This window comes from Bos mutus, chromosome 2 (genome assembly GCF_027580195.1).
Source record: "Bos mutus isolate GX-2022 chromosome 2, NWIPB_WYAK_1.1, whole genome shotgun sequence".
Classification (NCBI taxonomy): domain Eukaryota; kingdom Metazoa; phylum Chordata; class Mammalia; order Artiodactyla; family Bovidae; genus Bos; species Bos mutus.
The window spans coordinates 21,453,637-21,476,403 of NC_091618.1; positions in this window are offsets into that span (position 1 = coordinate 21,453,637).

Below are 22,767 nucleotides of genomic sequence, written 5' to 3' on the forward strand. Positions count from 1 at the left end.
AGGGAACATGATGTTCTCTCAGAAAATATTATTGAATGAATCTGTTGACATAAAGAAGGAAAGAATTAACAAGTTACATGGAATTGTTGTAGGAAAAGTTCAATAATAGTAAGGATTTACATAGATGTTATTGGCTGAATAGTTATCAAAGATTTAACTTTAAAATCTCTTCTTGTATCATCAAAACAGTATAGGCTATACTACAGTAAGGAAAATAAAATCTCTAAGTTACGGGACAGGAAGAAACACAAGCTGTGTTTGGCTCACTTTACATGTCCATGTTTCAATGGCAGGTTGCTCTGTTCTGTGTGGTCCTTGTTGAGGCCCTCAGGTTTATGTAGGCTGGGATTATTCAGATACCAGTCAAAGATTAGAAGAGAGACAGGATAAAAAATCATGCAGTGGCTCTTAGGAGCTTTCACCTTGGAATGACACATATCAGAGAAAGTCTCATGGCCACGCCTAATGTCAAGCAGGCAGGGAAATTATCCTTCCTTGTGCTAGGAGCTGGAAGTAAGTGGGATGTTGGTTGATTGCAGGCTGTCTCAATTTCTCAAAGATGGATTAAATATTGAGTCATCAGCTGTTACCATGATTAAGGTATGAGAGATTTTAGTAACCACAAACACCATTTATGAACATCTATTAAATTCCAGGTATTGTTCTTGCAACGCTTGATGATTCATACTAGCTTTCCTTTTTCAAGATGAGGAAAGCGAGTTGCACAAGTCATGTAGATTTTCCAATGTCACAAGAGCTAAGGCATAGCTATATAGATGATTCACATTGTCCAATTCTAAAAGAGTTCACATACACCTCAGATCTTACACCTAATAAATGTATGTTGAGTAATATTAGTTGAGTAATTGGGAAACGTCAGCCACTGATCTAAACACTTCCTGTGTATTTTCCCACCTAATGAAAAAAGATCTGCCCTGATTGCCCCAGATCTGCAGTCTGCCCTTTCTTTGATGGATATGTAATGAAGTACTCTGTTGCTCCAGTCTAATACTTAGAAATATTGAAGTAGGTCAAAAGAAACACTCAAGGTAGAGAATATTACCTGGAAAGAGCATTAGACATGACATGGGCATGTCCTTCATTTCATCTCTATATCTCATTCTCTGAACAAATAACTCAGCCTTCTTTGATCTTAGTTTTCTTTTCTTTATGGTGAGTGGATTGGACCAGTGATCTCTATAAACCCTACTGATACTATTTGTTGTTTTTCTTTTAGTCACTCTTTATCCATTCAGATTAATACAGCAAGATGAAGGAGAAAGGGACAGCAGAGGATGAGATGGTTATATAGCATCACCCTCTCAGTGGACATGAATCTGAGCAGTCTCTGGGAGATAGTAGACTGCAGAGGAGTCTGGCTTGCTGCAGACCCCAAGAGTCAGACACGATTTAGCAGATGAACAACAACAGCAAGGCTGAATCTGAAGCCTCTATCAGCACTGTGAAAAGAGTTTCTAAAGCCAGAAGAAAGTGTGACTAAGATAATGGTAAGAATCAGACAAGGCTGCGTTCAGTCTCCAGCACAAGTAACAGCTGTAACATGGTGCACTTTGTGCCAGGTTTTGAGGAACTAATTTGTGGAGGGGTCATCATGGCTCAGGAAAGCAAATCACACTGAATTTTCCCCTGGGATTTAGAGTGTAGTTGTATAGACTGACCTGCTTTTCAGCTTGCTGTAACTTCTCCTGAAGTCTATTTTTCTTAGTCTCAGAATTAATACTGTGCAATAAATCTAAATCAAATGAGAATGGAAGTCAGAGGACTTCAAAGAAAAGGTAAAAAAATCCAGCCTTTCCCTGTGCTCATTTCTAGGTCTTTTGTTCCTTAAAGACTTTTTCAATGTCCTCTGAGCTCATGATTCTTAAGTAGTAACTGAAATTGCTTCCTTTTCATGTTCCTACAGTATTAAAGTACTGCATTTCTAAAATGAGGAGCTATACGTATGGCATGAAAAGTAGGCTATTCTGTAAAGTCAAATAACAATTTGCTCCCCAGACAATAAGCTTCAGTTCAGTTCAGTCACTCAGTCACGTTAGACTCCTTGTGATCCCATGAATTGCAGCATGCCAGGCCTCCCTGTCCATCACCAACTCCCGGAGTTCACCCAAACTCATGTCCATAGAGTCAGTGATGCCATCCAGCCATCTCATCCTCTGTTGTCCCCTTCTCCTCCTGCCCCAACTCCTTCCCAGCATCAGAGTCTTTTCCAATGAGTCAACTCTTTGCATAAGGTGGCCAAAGTATTGGAGTTTCAGCTTTAGCATCAGTCCTTCCAAAGAACACCCTGGACTGATCTCCTTTAGAATGGACTAGTTGGATCTCCTTGCAGTCCAAGGGACTCTCAAGAGTCTTCTCCAACACCACAATTCAAAAGCATCAATTCTTCGGCGCTCAGCTTTCTTCATAGTCCAACTTTCACATCCATACATGACCACTGGAAAAACCATAGCCTTGACTAGATGGACCTTTGTTGGCAAAGTAATGTCTCTGCTTTTGAATATGCTATCTAGGTTGGTCATAACTTTCCTTCCAAGGAGTAAGTGTCTTTTAATTTCATGGCTGCAATCACCGTCTGCAGTGATTTTGGAGCCTCCCAAAATAAAGTCTGACAGTTTCCACTGTTTCTCCATCTATTTCCCATGAAGTGATGCGACCAGATGACATGATCTTCATTTTCTGAATGTTGAGCTTTAAGCCAACTTTTTCACTCTCCTCTTTCACTTTCATCAAGAGGCTTTTTAGTTCCTCTTTACTTTCTGCCATAAGGGTGGTGTCATCTGCATATCTGAGGTTATTGACATTTCTCCCGGCAATCTTGATTCCAGCTTGTGCTTCTTCCAGTCCAGCGTTTCTCATGATGTATTCTGCATATAAGTTAAATAAGCAGGGTGACAATATACAGCCTTGATGTACTCCTTTTCCTATTTGGAACCAGTCTGTTGTTCTATGTCCAGTTCTAACTGTTGCTTCCTGACCTGCATATAGGTTTCTCAAGAGGCAGGTCAGGTGGTCTGGGATTCCCATCTCTTTCAGAATTTTCCACAGTTTATTGTGATCCACACAGTCAAAAGCTTTGGCATAGTCAATAAAGCAGAAATAGATGTTTTTCTGGAACCCTCTTGTTTTTTCAATGATCCAGTGGATGTTGGCAATTTGATCTCTGGTTCCTCTGCCTTTCCTAAAACCAGCTTGAACATCAGGAAGTTCACGGTTCACATATTGCTGAAGCCTGGCTTGGAGAATTTTGAGCATTACTTTACTAGCATGTGAGATGAGTGCAATTGTGCAGTAGTTTGGGCATTCTTTGGCATTGCCTTTCTTTGGAATTGGAATGAAAATTGACCTTTTCCAGTCCTGTGGCCACTGCTGAGTTTTCCAAATTTGCTGGCATATTGAGTGCAGCACTTTCACAGCATCATCTTTCAGGATTTGAAATCGCTCCACTGGAATTCCATCACCTCCACTAGCTTTGTTCATAGTAATGCTTTCTAAGGCCCACTTGACTTTACATTCCAGGATGTCTGGCTCTAGGTGAGTGATCACACCATCGTGATTATCTTAGAGTCATGAAGATCTTTTTTGTACAGTTCTTCTGTATATTCTTGCCACCTCTTCTTAATATCTTCTGCTTCTTGACAATAAGCTACCACACCAATTTTCCTCAAAGGACAATAAATATACCAAAGAACAGCTTCCTTCTCAGAATTTTTAAGTGCATTTGCTAAAAAATAGGTTATATGATATTAAAAATGCATGCTGCATCTAAAGTTGTCATTATTTTAGTTAATCATAACATTATGTAGAAAAGATAGATGATATTATATAATTCAGCTACAGTGACCAACTAAGTCTTCAAGCCTAGAGACTTGACAAAGACAGGGCTACTTGGGAACATAAGTAAATTCTTTTAAGTCTAATCAATTAGTACCATAGATCATATTCAAGAAAGATATGTCTTAATACAGTCTGTAGGCTCCCATATGCCACTTACTGCTTCAGATAAAGTGGCAGATCTTCCCATTAAGCGGAAATAACTGGGACTTCCCTAATGGTCCAGTGGTTAAGAATCTGCCTTCCAATGCACAGGATGCAGCTTGATTCCTGGTTTGGGAACTAACGCATGTCACTGGGTAAGCCTGTATGCCACAGCTAAGACCGGATGCAGTCAAATAAATATTTCAAAAACGGAATAACTAGCATTTCTATAAAAGTTTACTCAATGCATTTTTTTTCACAGAAATATTTTGAGATGAAAAAAGGGTTTTATTTTAATTATCACTCTACAGGGAGTCAGAGCAGAAGGGGGATAAAGTTCAGTGTTCAGCTCGGGTTGTAGTAGTGATTCAAAACCCAGTCTCCTACCTCCAAAATTCAGACTGTATCTCATTGTCACCCATCTACTGCGTATTCACCATTGTATTATGCATTGGAAGAGATAGAGGTAACCAAAGTAGGATGCTTCTGCTACGACTCAGATATAAGGGACAATACAAATAATTCATTCTAGTAATTTACATTTATCAAGTGCCTGCTGTATGCCAGGTTCACAGAAATAACAACAGACAAGACAGATGAAAGGGTCTGCCTTGTGGATTTTAGTGGAAATAGTAGGTTAGGGAGAGAAAGTTCAGTTTAGTCACTTATTCATGTCCGACTCTTTGTGACCCTATGGACTGCAGCACACCAGGTTTCCCTGTCCATCACCAACTCCTCGAGCTTGCTCAAACTCATGTCCATCGAGTCAGTGATGCCATCCAACCGTCTCATCCTCTGTTGTCCCCTTCTCCTGCCTTCTATCTTTTCCAGCATCAGAGTCTTTTGCAATGAGTCAGTTCTCTACATCAGGTGGCCAAAGTATTGGGATTTCACCTTCAGCATCAGTCCTTCCAATGACAAATCAGAATTGATTCCCTTTAGGACTGACTGGTTTGATCTCCTTGCAGTCTAAGGGACTGTCAAGAGTCTTCTCCAACACCACAGTTCAAAAACATCAATTCTTCAGTGCTCAGCTTTCTTTATAGTCTAACTCTCACATCCATACATGACTACTGGGAAAACCATAGCTTTGACTAGATAGACCTTTCATGCTAAAGTAATGTCTCTGCTTTTTAATACATTGTCTAGTTTGGTCATAGCTTTTCTTCCAAGGAGCAAGCATCTTTTAATTTCATGGCTGCAATCACCATCTGCAGTGATTTTGGAGCCCAAGAAAATAAAATCTGTCACTGTTTCCATTGTTTCTCCATCTATTTGCTATGGATTGAAAAGCAGGGAGAGAAAAGCAATAGATAAATTTATAAACTACAGTTTTATGTTCAATAATAATCAATGTAAGAGGAAATAAAGAAGAATGGAGAGCAGGAAGCCGAGTAATGAAAAATGCTGATGCTTTTTTAAAAATTTTAAAGATCTTTGTGATGTGACCATTTTTAAAGTCTTTACTGAATTTGTTACAAGATTGATTTTGTTTTATACTTTGGTTTTTTGGCTGCCAGGCATGTGGGATCTTAGTTCCCTGATCGAGGATCCAACTCACACCCGTGCAGTGGAAGGCGAAATCTCAAGCACTGGACCACCAGGGAAGTCTCATGAATGCTGATGTTTTAAATGTCAAGGAAGATCTCCCTGAGAATGTGGCATTTTAGGAATAATCTGACACAAGAGAAGGAGATGAAAATGTAGGTAAACTGTAATTTAAAGGATTATCATGAATAAAATTGTGAATGTGATTCTGGCCCAGCTTCTCAAAATTTCTCAGTCATCCATACACAGAATGGAGGTAAATGGTAGGATGAGCCATTCTGTGAACATCATGGTAGTTTAGAAGGCTCTGGGGAAGAAGGAACCTTTGGGTTGACTCCAGATGATGACAGTGGTGAGTGAAGTGCTACCAATAATAATAAAAAAAGAATCAGAGGGCATCATGTTGACAAAGTGTTCTCTGTCTTGAAAGAAATGATGCTCCTTAAACTTTCCATGTTGAGAGAGAGGTCCAAGACAAGGCTCCAATTCTATTTCTCCTTTTTCTTTCTTTAGATGCCATGTCTTCTTTTGTTCCTATCATCTTTTCTTTCTGATTTCCATATAGTAAAAAAAGGAAAAAGGTATGAGCAATGGTAAGTTATTGGAAAGGAGAGTCAAATCAGAGCTAGAGTTTAAAATTGATTCCTTCTTTCCCACCTCCTCCTTCTAATAATTTAACTTACTAGTCATCCTAAAAGTTGTGTTTTTCTTCACTATGTATAGTCAGTGTTGCCTATCCTTTTTCCTCCTGCACATTCATTCTCTTTGAGGGTTAAAAAAATAAAAGCTATGTTTACATGCATAAACAATTGATTCTACTGAGTGATGGACGAGTTTAATCTTTGAATGATTAAACCAAGCCTTTTTAAATCTTTGTTTTATTTAGTGAATCATAACATTTCAATGAACTATTAAAGCTAGAATGGTCAATTTGAGTAGGGCCATTGTGGACACATCTTACAAAGAGAAATAAAATGAAACAAAGCCATGCATCTTCACTCAATTTTGACTATATAGATAGAAGCTGACAATTATTTTTACTGTAATATTTCTGGATAATATTGGAAGGTAAAAATTCTCCTACTTATTTCCTCCCCATCTGCCTCCAACAGGTATATTCAATATTTAGACCAGATTACCTTCAGTGACACTGTCCCAGTGAATCATACATCTGGGTTTTTGCCTTTACATTATTAAAATTGAAATGGTGACTATCTGACTTAAAAAAAAGATACAGATGGTGCCTTTTGGTTGGCCTTACTTTCAAAGAAAATTTATATTTTATCTGGGTGGGGGGAAGATCCTCATTTCACACATTCTCCAAACCTTTCCAACATTTCAAATTCTTGCTGCTGTAGAAATAAAAGAAATGCCCTAGCCTGATTAAAAATGCCAGTACAGTTCAATTCTGGACTTAAATTATGTATAGACTTGAAAACAACTCTTTTGAAAATTAAAAGCTTGTACAAGTTTAGAAATGCACAGACTTAGAGAAATTCTACTGGAGAGGTTACTATTAATGGTAGTCATCAATTCATACTCTTATTTGATGTATAGATTCATTATATAACAGTCCAATAGATGGTTGTCCAGTTTATGCTTAGAAATAATAGGATGCCTTTGAGAATATACATGAGACACATGCTGTGATGCTGTGTTCATTTGAAAAAAGGAGGGGAGAAGAATTAAAAATAGGATACCCTCTGCTGCTGCTACTGCTGCTAAGTCACTTTAGTCGTGTCCGACTCTGTGCGACCCCATAGATGGCAGCCAACCAGGCTTCCCCGTCCCTGGGATTCTCCAGGCAAGAACACTAGAGTGGGTTGACATTTCCTTCTCCAGTGCATGAAAGTGAATAGTGAAAGTCAAGTTGCTCAGTTGTGTCCGTCTCTCCGTGACCCCATGGACTGCAGCCCACCAGGCTCCTCCGTCCATGGGATTTTCCAGGCAAGAGTACTGGAGTGGGGTGAGGATACCCTCTACTGTCTCTATAAAGGCAAATGCCTTTGTCCTTACATTTAAACTGTCCAGTCTTCAGTACAAACCTAGATATCCTCATGTGTTCTCAAATATTTTTAAAGCAACCTTGACTTTTTCACAGGCTAAGAATGTACTTTCAAACAATAATAACCAAGAAATCTAATTTGCGCAAAATTATAGTATGGTCTGTTTTTCAAATGCAAATACTTCTCTGAAAAGCATGCTGAAGTTGACATTCTCTTTGAACATCTTTTCTCTAATTATAATGACAGATGAAATGTGTTTTTAATGAATACTGAAACTGTTAAAACCAATATATAAACTATTTAATCCCCTTTGTCTGTTTTAAGCACATAAAATTCCTCTTATGCATTTTATTTATTACTATACAAATACATTGGTCATAGTCATTTAAAAGTGACTTTCTCAGTATCAGAACATGTCTTGAATACCCAGCTCCATCTTACTCCACATGTGGTACTTCTGTACCTTAACTCATTATCAGTTTGACGTGAAAGTAATAAGGTGAGGGAAAATAATGCATACTTTGCATTTTTAAGCTTATAATTGATGTTTCCTACCATTTTCAGATGAATCCAAGGATTTAGTGTGTAATAGTCCTGGGGCTACAAGCTCAAGCCCAGGAGTCACGCATCCTGTGTTTGAATGTTGGAAACTTGCTTACTACATGACATTGGACTACATGACATTGGACTAATTCAGTTCAGTTCAGTTCAGTTCAGTCGCTCAGTCTTGTCCGACTCTTAGCGACCCCATGAATCGCAGCACACCAGGACTCCCTGTTCATCACCAACTCCCGGAGTTCACTCAGACTCACATCCATTGAGTCAGTGATGCCATCCAGCCATCTCATCCTCTGTCATCCCCTTCTCCTCTTGCCCCCAATCCCTCCCAGCATCAAAGTCTTTTCCAATGAGTCAACTCTTCGCATGAGGTGGCCAAAGTACTGGAATTTCAGCTTTAGCATCATTCCTTCCAAAGAAATCCCAGGGCTGATCTCCTTCAGAATGGACTAGTTGGATCTCCTTGCAGTCCAGGGGACTCTCAAGAGTCTTCTCCAACACCACAGTTCAAAGGCATTAATTCTTCGGTGCTCAGCCTTCTTCACAGTCCAACTCTCACATCCATACATGACCACAGGAAAAACCATAGCCTTGACTAGACGAACCTTTGTTGGCAAAGTAATGTCTCTGCTTTTGAATATGCTATCCAGGTTGGTCATAACTTTCCTTCCAAGGAGTAAGCGTCTTTTAATTTCATGGCTGCAGTCACCATGAAATTAATTATTATCTGCAGTGATTTTGGAGCCCCCAAAAATAAAGTCTGACACTGTTTCCACTGTTTCCCATGAAGTGATGGGACCAGATGCCATGATCTTAGTTTTCTGAATGTTGAGCTTTAAGCCAACTTTTTCACTCTCCACTTTCACTTTCATCAAGAGGCTTTTTAGTTCCTCTTCACTTTCTGCCATAAGGGTGGTGTCATCTGCATATCTGAGGTTACTGATATTTCTCCCGGCAATCTTGATTCCAGCTTGTGCTTCTTCCAGTCCAGCATTTCTCATGATGTACTCTGCATATAAGTTAAATAAGCAGGGTGACAATATACAGCCTTGACGTACTCCTTTTCCTATTTGGAACCAGTCTGTTGTTCCATGTCCAGTTCTAACTGTTGCTTCCTGACCTGCATACAGATTTCTCAAGAAGCAGATCAGGTGGTCTGATATTCCCATCTCTTTCAGAATTTTCCGCAGTTTATTGTGATCCACACAGTCAAAGGCTTTGGCATAGTCAATAAAGCAGAAATAGATGTTTTTCTGGAACTCTCTTGCCTTTTCCATGATCCAGCAGATATTGGAAATTTGATCTCTGGTTCCTCTGCCTTTTCTAAAACCAACTTGAACACCAGGAAGTTCACGGTTCACCTATTGCTGAAGCCTGGCTTGGAGAATTTTGAGCATTACTTTACTAGCATGTGAGATGAGTGCAATTGTGCGGTAGTTTGAGCATTCTTTGGCATTGCCTTTCTTTGGGATTGGAATGAAAATTGATCTTTTCCAGTCCTGTGGCCACTGCTGAGTTTTCCAAATTTCCTGGCATATTCAGTGCAGCACTTTCACAGCATCATCTTTCAGGATTTGGAATAGCTCAACTGGAATTCCATCACCTCCACTAGCTTTGTTCATAGTGATGCTTTCTAAGGCCCACTTGACTTCACATTCCAGGATGTCTGGCTCTAGGTGAGTGATCACACCATCATGATTATCTGGGTCATGAAGATCTTTTTTGTACAGTTCTTCTGTGTATTCTTGCCATCTCTTCTTACTATCTTCTGCTTCTGTTAGATCCGTACCATTTCTGTCCTTTATTGTGCCCATCTCTGCATGAAATGTTCCCTTGGTATCTCTAATTTTCTTGAAGAGATCTCTAGTCTTTCCCATTCTGTTGTTTTCCTCTATTTCTTTTCATTGATCGCTGAGGAATGCTTCCTTATCTCTCCTTGCTATTCTTTGGAACTCTGTATTCAGATGCTTATATCTTTCCTTTTCTCCTTTGCTTTTTGCTTCCCTTATTTTCACAGCTATTTGTAAGGCCTCCTCAGACAGCCATTTTGCTTTTTTGCATTTCTTTTCCATGGGGATGGTCTTGACCCCTGTCTCCTGTACAATGTCATGAACCTCCATCCACAGTTCATCAGGCACTCTATCTATCAGATCTAGTCCCTTAAATCTATTTCTCACTTCCACTGTATACTCTTAAGGGATTTGATTTAGGTCATGCCTGAATGGCCTAGTGGTTTTCCCTACTTTCTTCAATTTAAGTCTGAATTTGGGAATAAGGAATTCATGATCTAAGCCACAGTTAGCTCCCAGTCTTGTTTTTGCTGACTGTATAGAGCTTCTCCATCTTTGGCTACAAAGAATATAATCAATCTGATTTCAGTGTTGACCATCTGGTAATATCTATGTGTAGAGTCTTCTCTTGTGTTATTGGAAGAAGGTGTTTGCTATGACCAGTGAGTTCTCTTGGCAAAACTCTATTATCCTTTGCCCTGCTTCATCCTGTACTCCAAGGCCAAATTTGCCTGTTACTCCAGGTGTTTCTTGACTTCCTACTTTTGCATTCCAGTCCCCTATAATGGAAAGGACATCTGTTTTTGGATGTTAGTTCTAAAAGGTCTTGTAGGTCTTCATAGAACCGTTCAACTTCAGCTTCTTCAGCGTTACTGGTTGGGGCATAGACTTGGATTACTGTGATATTGAATGGTTTGCCTTGGAAACGAACAGAGATCATTCTGTCATTTTTGAGATTGCATCCATGTACTGCATTTTGGACTCTTTTGTTGACCCTGATGGCTACTCCATTTCCTCTAAGGGATTCCTGCCTACAGTAGTAGATATAATGGTCATCTGAGTTAAATTCACCCATTCCAGTCCATTTTAGTTCGCTGATTTCTAGAATGTTGACGTTCACTCTTGCCATCTCCTGTTTGACCACTTCCAATTTGCCTTGATTCATGGACCTAACATTCCAGGTTCCTATGCAATTATTGCTCTTTACAGCATCGGACCTTGCTTCTCTCACCAGTCACATCCACAACTGGGTATTGTTTTTGCTTTGGCTCCATCCCTTCATTCTTTCTGGAGTTATTTCTCCACTGATCTCCAGTAACACATTGGGCACCTACTGACCTGGAGAGTTCCTCTTTCAGTATCCTATCATTTTGCCTTTTCATACTGTTCATGGGGTTTTCAAGGCAGGAATACTGAAGTGGTTTGCCATTCCCTTCTCCAGTGGACCACATTCTGTCAGACCTCTCTACCATGACCTGCCTGTCTTGGGTGGCCCCACACACATGGCTTAGTTTCATTGAGTTAGACAAGGCTGTGGTCTGTGTGATCAGATTGGCTAGTTTTCTGTGATTATGGTTTCAGTGTGTCTGCCCTCTGATACCCTTTCGCAACATCTACCATCTTACTTGGGTTTCTCTTACCTTGGATGTGGGGTATCTCTTCACGGCTGCTCCAGCAAAGTGCATCTCCTACTAGTAGCTCAAGCTTCCTACTATTTTGCAGTTTAAGCTTGTCCTCTGTTATCTATGTTACTCAGACAATTAATCAAGAATGCAGTTACCTAATAATAAATATTCTGTTAGATTGAACCATATGAATTGATGATAATTACCCACTTTAACTTATGAGAGCAGTTAAACAGTAGCAACTCCCAATATATAATACATGTTAAGTCTGAGTCTTAAAATAAATGACCAGACAAATATATGCACTCTCACTTTCTGATGTTTTTTAGTTTCCTCATAGCACTTGGCCTTTTGAAAATAATGTGCATTTATTTGGTAGAATACTTGCAATTTTGAGGGAAATATACAATACTTGTATTTTAGCTAGCTCCAACAAGGACATCTGTGCCGGAATTAATCTCTTTGACATAGCACTCTGTGAAAGCAATTTGTTTATCTCTTCTGCAGTACATGTTTCTACAAAATTCTTTTGTTAATGTAACACATAGACTCATCTCTTTTATTAAGCACTTTGAATGTAGTCAGATGTTGTGGTGATGGGGGAGTAACAGATCTCTGTAATACATTATAAAAATAAAAAACAACACAGCTAGTATTTCCTCTTTGGCACTTTCACCTTTTATAACAATGTTCCATGGAATAGTCTCTTATTCAATTTTCACATTTTTACTCCTATAAATTTTAGCAAGAGCTGAGAATATTAATGAAAACATCTTTTGACAGTATTTTTCCAAGCTCTCTAACTATTTATTTGTTATTGGAAACAAACTATAACTTTGATGTGTTAATGATGTTAAGAAACATATACAATGCCTATTTTTAATACAAGCATTCTCCTACTTGTATTCTATATCACATTTTGTCCAAGGGAGATATGCAAATGCCATCTAGAGAGATGTTTATTTTTGGTTTGTGATACTTTATGATGTAAATAATTTGCTCTTAAATTGATGTTTAAATTTCTATGATAAAATGCATTCTAAAATGACCTCCAAATTAAACCATTTTTCTACTTTAATAAAAAGTAGATTTCTTTTATGTTTCAGGGTCTTAAATAAAGAGAGGATTGAAAGTGAATATAATATCCTTAGTTTCATATACTATTAATTAGCACCTCTCATAATCCTGTTCCAGTAGAAGTAAATTTTGTTGTCAGAAAGGAGTCAATAATAAAGAAAAGAAAGAGAAAGGAAAGGAAAAGGAGGAAGAAAGGAAAAAGAAAGGAAAGAAGAAAGGTAGGGAGTAAAGAATAAAAAGAGTGAAAAACAATAAAACTAAAGCAAACTCAAACCAATAAAAATGATGGCAGGAATTATACCCAAGTGTGTTGGAGAGTGTAGCCTACATGTTTTCTGCATTGACTGCCTCTGTGGTAGACTAGAAATGACAGGTGACACTGACCTGGGTCATGCGTGGTAAGAGATGATAAATGATGGGAACAAAGCCCTCCCTTGTTACCTTGGCAGGCCTTCACTCTGCATCACCTTGAATCCAACTTTTGTTTTTAGAGGAGAATTTTAGGTGAAAGCAACAAATCTGAAGTTACAGCTAAATGTGAATCAGGGGGAATTACTATTGTGATGGCTACCTCTGCTTAGGTTTAATTTTCAGATATGAGCTGGACATTTGCTTAGGGCAGGTGATCTCAAAGGTTTGGCTTATCAAAGATTTGGCTTACATTGCATTTTTTTTTCCAACTCTTGATGGAACTGAAAAACCTACCAAAAATAAGACAAGGCTAAGATTTAGGATCTCTATATAGCTGACCAACTAATTTCTATTTGCTAATAAGTGAGTCATTTCATGTCTTACAGCTGTCCTATTCTCACATGTAAATAGATGCCTCTCTCATTGGTCTTGGGAAGGGAAGTCTTGGGGTTTAGATGAAAGAATATGTGCAGAAGTTCTTTAGCAGCTACCAAATAATAAGCAGATGAAAGGTGTGAGATTATAATTGTATTAATACCTAACTTGAATTCATTGATCTATAAAAATCTTTGAAAAAGCCAAGAAAGCATAAATTTATAAAAAGTGAACTAAATCATTTGAACTCTTAAAAAATCTGTATTCTTGGGGACTGTATATGTGTTTTAAAGATACAGTTTATGGCTCTGAGTCTTAAACATACAATGTACCCAATATACTTAAAAATACCCTGACCATATTGCTTATGAGTCAATGTAAATGCATTTTCACAAACCTGCTGACTCTGGTGAAGAGATCAGCATGAAGTATGACTACCCAACTTTCATCTTCATGCAGAATATATATTGCCTTTGCTGTGGGAGCTGTGTTACTTACTGTTTATATAACATTGGGCAATATTATGGACTGCATGCTTGTGCCTCATCGAAATTCATATATTGAAGCCCTAATAACCCATGTGATGGTGTTTGGAGATGTGTCTTTGGGAGGTAATTAGATAAGAAGGGTGGCACCCTAGTGATGAGATCAGTGCCTATACAAAAAGAAACAGATAGGTAACTAAATATGGCGGAGTAGAAGGACATGTGCTCATCTCCTGCAAGAACTCCAAAATTACGACTTGCTGCTGAGCAAGAATCTACAGGAAAATGTTGGATTCCATCAGAAAGAGATACCCCACCTCCAAGGACAAAGAAGAACCCCCAGCAATATGGTAAGAGCAGAGAAATCATGTTTAGAATCAAACCCCATACCTGCCAGAAATGCTCAGAGGACTCAAACAAAACCTTGTGCATACCAGAAGACCCACAGAAACTAAGCCAGATCTGCCTTTTAGTGTTTGAGTGTCTCCTGCAGAATTATGGGTCAGCAGTGGCCTGCTGCAGGGGCAGGAGCTTTGGGTGCAGCAGACCTGGGTGTGGCATAAGCCTTCTTGGAGATGGTCACCATAACTCCACCACTGAACCACAAGAACTTACATAGGACTGGGGAAACAGACTCTTGGACGGCACAAACAAAACCTGTGTACACCAGGACAGAGGAGAAAGGAGCAGTGACCCCACAAGAGACTGACTCAGACTTGCCCATGAGTGTCCAGGAGTCTCCCATGGAGGCATGGGCTGGTAGTGGCCTGCTGCAGGATTGAGGACAATGAGTGCAGCAGTGCATGCACAGGACCTTTTGAAGGAGGTTGCCATTATCTTCATTACCTCCACCATAGTCTGGCCTCAGGTCAAACAACAGGGAGGGAACACAGCCCCTCCCATCAATAGAAAATTGGACTAAAGATTTGCTGAGCATGGCCCCACCCATTAGAGCAAGACCATGTTTCCCCCTCAGTCAGTCTCTCCCATCAGGAAGCTTCCATAAGCCTTTTCTCCTTATCCATCAGAGGGCAGAAAGAATGTAAACCACAATTACAGAAAGATAATCAAATTGATCCCATGGACCACAACCTTGTATAACTCAATGAAACTATGAGCCATGCCACCAAAGATGGACAGGTAATGGTGGAGAGTTCTGGCAAAATGTGGTCCACTGGAGAAGGGAATGGGAAACCACTTCAGTACTCTTGCCTTGAGAACCCCATGAACAGTGTGAAAAGGCAAAAAGATGACACAGAGAGATGAACTCCCCGGGTCAGTAGGTGCCCAACATGCTACTGAAGAAGAGTGGAAAAATAACTCCAGAAAGAATGAAGAAATGGAGCCAAAATAAATCAACACCCAGTTGTGTATGTGACTGGTGATGGAAGTAAATTCCAATACTGTAAAGAACAATATTGCATACGAACCTGGAATGTTAGGTCCATGAATCAAGGCAAATTGGAAGTGGTCAAACAGGAGATGGCAAGAGTGAACATCGACAGGTCGGGAATCCATGAACTCAAATAGACTGGAATGGGCAAATTTAACTCAAATGATTATTATATCTACTACTGTGGGCAAGAATCCCTTAGAAGAAATGGAGTAGCCATCATGGTCAACAAAAGAATCTGAAATGCAGTACATGGATGCAATCTCAAAAACAACAGAATGATTTCTGTTCGTTTCCAAGGCAAACCATTCAATATCACAGTAATCCAAGTCTATGCCCTAACCAGTAATGCTGAAGCTGAAGTTGAACAGTTCTATGAAGACCTACAGAACCTTCTAGAACTAACACCCAAAAAATGTCATTTTCATTATAGGGGACTAGAATGCAAAAGCAGGAAATCATGAGATACCTGGAGTAACAGGCAAGTTTGGCCTTGAAGTACAAATTGAAGTGGGGCAAAGGTTAACAGAGTTTTGCCAAGAGAACACACTGGTCATAGCAAACACCCTTTTCCAACAACACAAGAGAAGACTCTACACATGTACATCACCAGATGGTCAATACCAAAATCAGATTGATTATATTCTTTGCAGCTGAAAATGGAGAAATTCTATACAGTCAGCAAAAACAAGACTGGGAACAGACTGTGGCTCAGATCATGAATTCCTTATTGCAAAATTCAGACTTAAATTGAAGAAAGTAGGGAAAACCACTAGACCATTCAGGTATGACCTAAATCAAATCCCTTAAGATTATACAGTGGAAGTGATAAATAGATTCAAGGGATTAGATCTGATAGAGTGCTTGAAAGACTATGGACGGAGGTTCTTGACATTGTATAGTAGGCAGTGATCAAAACCATCCCCAAGAAAAAAAAAATGTGAAAAGGCAAAATGGTTGTCTGAGGAGGCCTTACCAGTAGCTGAGAAAAGAAGAGAAGCAAAAGGCAAAGGAGAAAAGGAAAGATATACCCATTTGTATGCAGAGTTTCAAAGAATAGAAAGAGAGATAAGAAAGCCTTCCTCAGTGATCAGTGCAAAGAAATAAAGGAAAACAATAGAATGGGAAAGATGAGAGATCTCTTTAAGAAAATTAGAGCTATCAATGAATATTTCATGCAACGACAGGCACAATAAAGGACAGGAATAGTATGGGCCTAACAGAAGCTGGAATCAAGATTGCCGGAGAAATATCAATAACCTCAGATATGCAGATGACACCACCCTTATGGCAGAAAGTGAAGAGGAACTCAAAAGCCTCTTGATGAAAGTGAAAGTGGAGAGTGAAAAAGTTGGCTTAAAGCTCAACATTCAGAAAACTAAGATCATGGCATCCGGTCCCATCACTTCATGGGAAATAGATGGGGAAACAGTGGAAACAGAGTCAGACTATTTTGGGGGGCTCCAAAATTACTGCAGATGGTGACTGCAGCCATGAAATTAAAAGACGCTTACTCCTTGGAAGGAAAGTTATGACCAACCTAGATAGCATATTCAAAAGCAGAGACATTACTTTGCCAACAAAGGTTCATCTAGTCAAGGCTATGGTTTATCCTGTGGTCATGTATGGATGTGAGAGTTGGACTGTGAAGGCTGAGCGCCAAAGAATTGATGCTTTTGAACTGTGGTGTTGGAGAAAACTCTTGAGAGTCCCTTGGACTACAAGGAGATCCAACCAGTCCATTCTGAAGGAGATCAGCCCTGGGATTTCTTTGGAAGGAATGATGCTCAAGCTGAATCTCCAGTACTTTGGCCACCTCATGTGAAGAGTTGACTCATTGGGAAAGACTCTGATGCTGGGAGGGATTGGGGGCAAGAGGAGAAGGGGACGACAGAGGATGAGATGGCTGGATGGCATCACTAACTCGATGGACGTGAGTCTGAGTGAACTCTGGGAGTTGGTGATGGACAGGGAGGCCTGGCATGCTGCAATTCATGGGGTCGCAAAGAGTTGGACACGACTGAGCGACTGATCTGATCTGATCTGAACAGAAGCAGAAAATATTAGAGGTAGCAAGAATACACAGGAAAACTATATAAAAAAGATCTTCATGACTCAGATAACCGCAATGGTATGATTAGTCAGCTAGAGCCAGATATCATGTAATACAAAGTGAAGTGGGCCTTAGGAAATACCACTACAAACAAAGCTAGTGGAGGTAATGGAATTCAGTTGAGCCATTGCAAATCTTAAAAAATGATGCTGTGAAAGTGCTGCACTCAATATGGCAGCATATTTGGAAAACCCAGCATGGGCCACAGGACTGGAAAAGGTCAGTTTTCATTCCAATTCCAAAGAAAGGCAATGCTAAAGAATGTTCAAACTATAACACAGTTGCCCTCATCTCACAAACTAGCAAAGAAATGCTCAAAATTCTCCAAGCCAGGCTTCAACAGTACATGAATCATGAACTTCCAGATATTCAAGCTGGATTTAGAGAACACAGAGGAAACAAAGATCAAATTGCCAACATCCACTGGATTGTTGAAAAAGCAAAAGAGTTGCAGAAAAACATCTACTTCTGCTTTATTGACTACGCTAATGCCTTTGACTGTGTAGATCACAACAAACTGTGGAAAATTCTTAAAGAGATGGAAATGCCAGACCATCTTACCTGCCCCCTGAGAAATCTATGTGCAGCACAAGAAGCAACAGTTAGAACTGGACATGGAAAAACAGACCGATTCCAAATCGGGAAAAGAGTATGTCAAGCCAGTATATTGTCACTCTGCTTATTTAACTTATATGCAGAATACATCACACAAAATGCCAGGCTGAATGAAGCACAAGCTGGAATCAAATTGCTGGGAGAAATATCAACAACTTTGGATATGCAGATGACATCACCCTTATGGCAGAAAGTGAAGAAGAACTAAAGAGCCTCTTGATGAATGTGGAAGAGGGGAGTGAAAAAGTTGGCTTAAAGCTCAACATTCAGAAAACGAAGATCATGGCATCTGGTCCCATCACTTCATGGGAAACAGATGGGGAAGCAATGGAAACTGACAGACTTTAGTTTTGGGGGCTCCAAAATCATTGCAGATGGTGACTGCAGCCATGAAATTAAAAGACGCTTACTCCTTCAAAGGAAAGTTATGACCAACCTAGACAGTATATTAAAAAGCAGAGACATTATTTTGTGAACAAAGGTCTGTCGTGTCAAGGCTCTGGTTTTTCCAATAGTCATGTATAGATATGAGAGTTGAACTATAAACAAAGCTGAGTGCCTAAGAATTGATGCTTTTGAACTGTAGTGTTGGAGGAGACTCTTGAAAGTCCCTTGGACAGCAAGGAGATTCAACCAGTCCATTCTAAAGGAGATCAGTCCTGGGTGTTCTTTGGAAGGACTGATGCTAAAGCTGAAACTCCAATACTTTGGCCACCTGATACAAAGAACTAACTCATTGGAAAAGCCCCTGATTCTGGGGAAGATTGAAGGGCGGAGGAGAAGGGAATGACAGAGGATGAAATGATTGGATTGCATCAGCAACTCAATGGACATGAGTTTGAGCAAGTTCTGTGAGTTGGTGATGGACAGGGAAGTCTGTTCTGCGGCAGTTCATGGGGTCGCAAAGAGTTGGACGAGACTGAGAGACTGATTTACTGACTGAAGAAGAAACAATGGAGCTTTATTTTTTTGTTTTCAGTCTTGTGAGTGTTCAATTAGAGTACTGCCTTCTGTAAATCAGGCAGAGGGATCATGCTAGAACTGGGCCATGCTGGCACCCTGATCTTAGACTATCAAATCTCCAGTGAGAAATAAATTTTTGTTATGAAAACCACCAAGTTCAAATTGATAGCAACACAAATTGACTAAGATGGGCAAATTCCTCTATTGTTCTTTCATTCAGCATTTCTTTCTTCCTTCTTTCAATATTAAGTATCTACTATGCCTGATAATGGTCACAGCTTTAGGAATAAAGTCAACCAGATTGAAATTGTCCTTCCTCCTGAAATTCTATTGTTAGTAATAGGAAAGCATACAATAAGCAAATAAAATTAAATAGTGACTCATACTGGAAGAATATAAATGCAGGTTTCAATAGAGAATGGTTATAGTATTTATCTTTATTAATTACTACTATAATATATATTATATATACATATATTGCTACTAACAATACAGTCAGAGTTAATAAAACTAAAAGATTATTTGGCCACTGTCCACATTACTGATGTCCAATCCAAGAGCATTCGGTTCAGTTCCATTCAGTCGCTCAGTTATGTCTGACTCTGTGATGCCATAGACAGCAGCATGCCAGGCTTCCCTGTCCATCAGGGAAGAGAAGTCACCAACTCCCAGAGCTTGCTCAAATTCATGTCCATTGAGTCAGTGATGTCATTTAAACATCTCATTGTCTGTCATCCCCTCTGTCATCCCCTTCTTCATGGCTTTGAGAGATTTAAAAGTAAAAGTCGAAATTTTCAGAAAATACCTCCCTAGTTCAGTTCAGTCAGTTCAGTCGCTCAGTCGTTTCCGACTCTTTGAGACCCCATGAATCACAGCTCGCCAGGCCTCCCTGTCCATCACCAACTCCCGGAGTTCACCCAAACTCATGTGCACCGAGTCGGTGATGCCATCCAGCCATCTCATCCTCTGTTGTCCCCTTCTCCTCCTGTCCCCAATCCCTCCCAGCATCAGAGTCTTTTCCAATGAGTCAACTCTTCGCATGAGGTGGCCAAAGTACTGGAGTTTCAGCTTTAGCATCATTCCTTCCAAAGAAATCCCAGGGCTGATCTCCTTCAGAATGGACTGGTTGGATCTCCTTGTAGTCCAAGGGACTCTCAAGAGTTTTCTCCAACACCACAGTTCAAAAGCATCAATTCTTTGGCGCTCAGCCTTCACAGTCCAACTCTCACATCCATACATGACCACAGGATAAACCATAGCCTTGACTAGACAAACCTTTGTTGGCAAAGGAATGTCTCTGCTTTTGAATATGCTATCTAGGTTGGTCATAACTTTCCTTCCAAGGAGTAAGCGTCTTTTAATTTCATGGCTGCAGTCACCATCTGCAGTAATTTTGGAGCCCCCCCAAAATAGTCTGACTCTGTTTCCACTGTTTCCCCATCTATTTCCCATGAAGTGATGGGACCGGATGCCATGATCTTAGTTTTCTGAATGTTGAGCTTTAAGCCAACTTTTTCACTCTCCACTTTCACTTTCATCAAGAGGCTTTTTAGTTCCTCTTTACTTTCTGCCATAAGGGTGGTGTCATCTGCATATCTGAGGTTATTGATATTTCTCCCGGCAGTCTTGATTCCAGCTTGTGCTTCTTCCAGTCCAGCGTTTCTCATGATGTACTCTGCATATAAGTTAAATAAACAGGGTGACAATATACAGCCTTGACGTACTCCTTTTCCTATTTGGAACCAGTCTGTTGTTCCATGTCCAGTTCTAACTGTTGCTTCCTGACCTGCATACAGATTTCTCAAGAGGCAGGTCAGGTGCTCTGGTATTCCCATCTCTTTCAGAATTTTCCACAGTTTATTGTGATCCACACAGTCAAGGGCTTTGGCATAGTCAACAAAGCAGAAGTAGATGTTTTTCTGGAACTCTCTTGCTTTTTCCATGATCCAGTGGATGTTGGCAATTTGATCTCTGGTTCCTCTGCCTTTTCTAAAACCAGCTTGAACATCAGGAAGTTCACGGTTCACGTATTGCTGAAGCCTGGCTTGGAGAATTTTGAGCATTACTTTACTAGCATGTGAGATGAGTGCAAATGAATCCAAACCCAGAGGCAACTGTAAATGTGGTGTTTTTGCTGGAATTAAAGGTTAGGACCTTTCCAAATCATGGTCAGAATATAGCAATGCTTTCTAACATGTGAGACAGGTTCACTGATGTTTTTCAGTGTGTTTTTATAATGACTCATTATATTAAGAGTCAAAGTAATAATAACAATGGCTAACCCTTATTGAATATTTGAATATTGAATATTTGTAGTAAATATTCAATAAGGGTTAGCCATTCATTTATATTGATTTGTTTACCCAACAAATCCCAGGGAGACATTTTCTAAAAATTTCAACTTTTACTTTTATATCTCTCAAGGCCTTAATAAAGTCACTGCTTTTGGTGAGGCCTGGGAAAATTCCTCTTATTCGTTTTCCAAGATGGAGTTAAAAGTTGAGAGACTCTAACTGTCATCCGCTGTTCACAGCCTTGGTGCTCCCGGCTCAGCATCTGAAATGAACACATTCACCACTGTATTTCGGGGGTGAATGTGTTCATGGTGATGCCTCAACCATGACATTTGAGTCTTACAGATTAAGGAAAGAAGCAACCCTGATGTGCTGCTTGTGTTAAATCTCCTGGCACATTTATTTTCAATATATTGAATATAAGATTGCAGATCTCCAATTTACATGTTCCTGGTAAATAGATAGTATCAGAAGGTTGTGTCTTAGCACATCTGGAATTGTATGTACATGAAACAAAGGCAAATTCAAATGGCAAAGCTCAGAGAAGGAACCTAAAGACAGAGCATAATTGTTTAACCCAAAAATGTTCTTCCCTTTCTGTTGCAAAAGTGTCAGAATACAAAGTAGCCTCATTTAAAAATATCATGTAGGTTATTTCCAAAGTTACTCATTGACAGTATTAATTTGTTTATGCCTGGATTGAAAGCAATGGTTAGGTTTAAAAAAATATATTCTTTATTGTGAAAGATAAAATGACAAAGAGAGTTTTTTTTTTCTTTTTCTAATTCATGTCTGTGTTTTAATAGTGCTATGATGAATGCAACCAGAAAAATAAGAACAAATTCCCTCTTTAAAACCATTCACAAAAGAAGGCTCTTTCTCTTTTTTTCCCCATTCAATTAAGAAGTACTATGTAGATAATAGAATTACCTATTTTTATGAAGTTTCACATTTTGTTATTGAATAATAACTTAGATGATTGGATTCTTACTAATCTCTGCCATTTAGGAGTTCAACTATCTGAGCCAAGTACAACCTATCAGACTCAGTTTCCTCAACTAGAAAATGGGCCTAATAGTAATTGAGTTAACAGCTGTCTTGTAGATTTGCTAAGGGAATTGAATGAGAAATTTTATGTGAAACTAGTTTGTAAATTCTATAGGACTGTAAAATGTACAGCAATATTGTAACACATAAATTATATAAATATATAAATTATATCATTTATATAAATTTAGCACATATTACAATGAATTAATGACTGTCACTATTACCATACAGCTTCACACATTTAAAGAGTGACCAAGACGCATAAACACTCTTTCAATTTCAAACTTAAACATCCACATATATCTACAAGGGCACCGATATAAAGTTGTTCTACTGCTTTGCTCTTTAATACTATTTCTGAATTATTTGTGATCAACATGAATTTTAATACTGAATTGACTAGCACAGTTGCTTAAAATTTTAACTTCTTATTTTGTACTTTTGAAATAGCTTTTGCCAAAGTAGCCT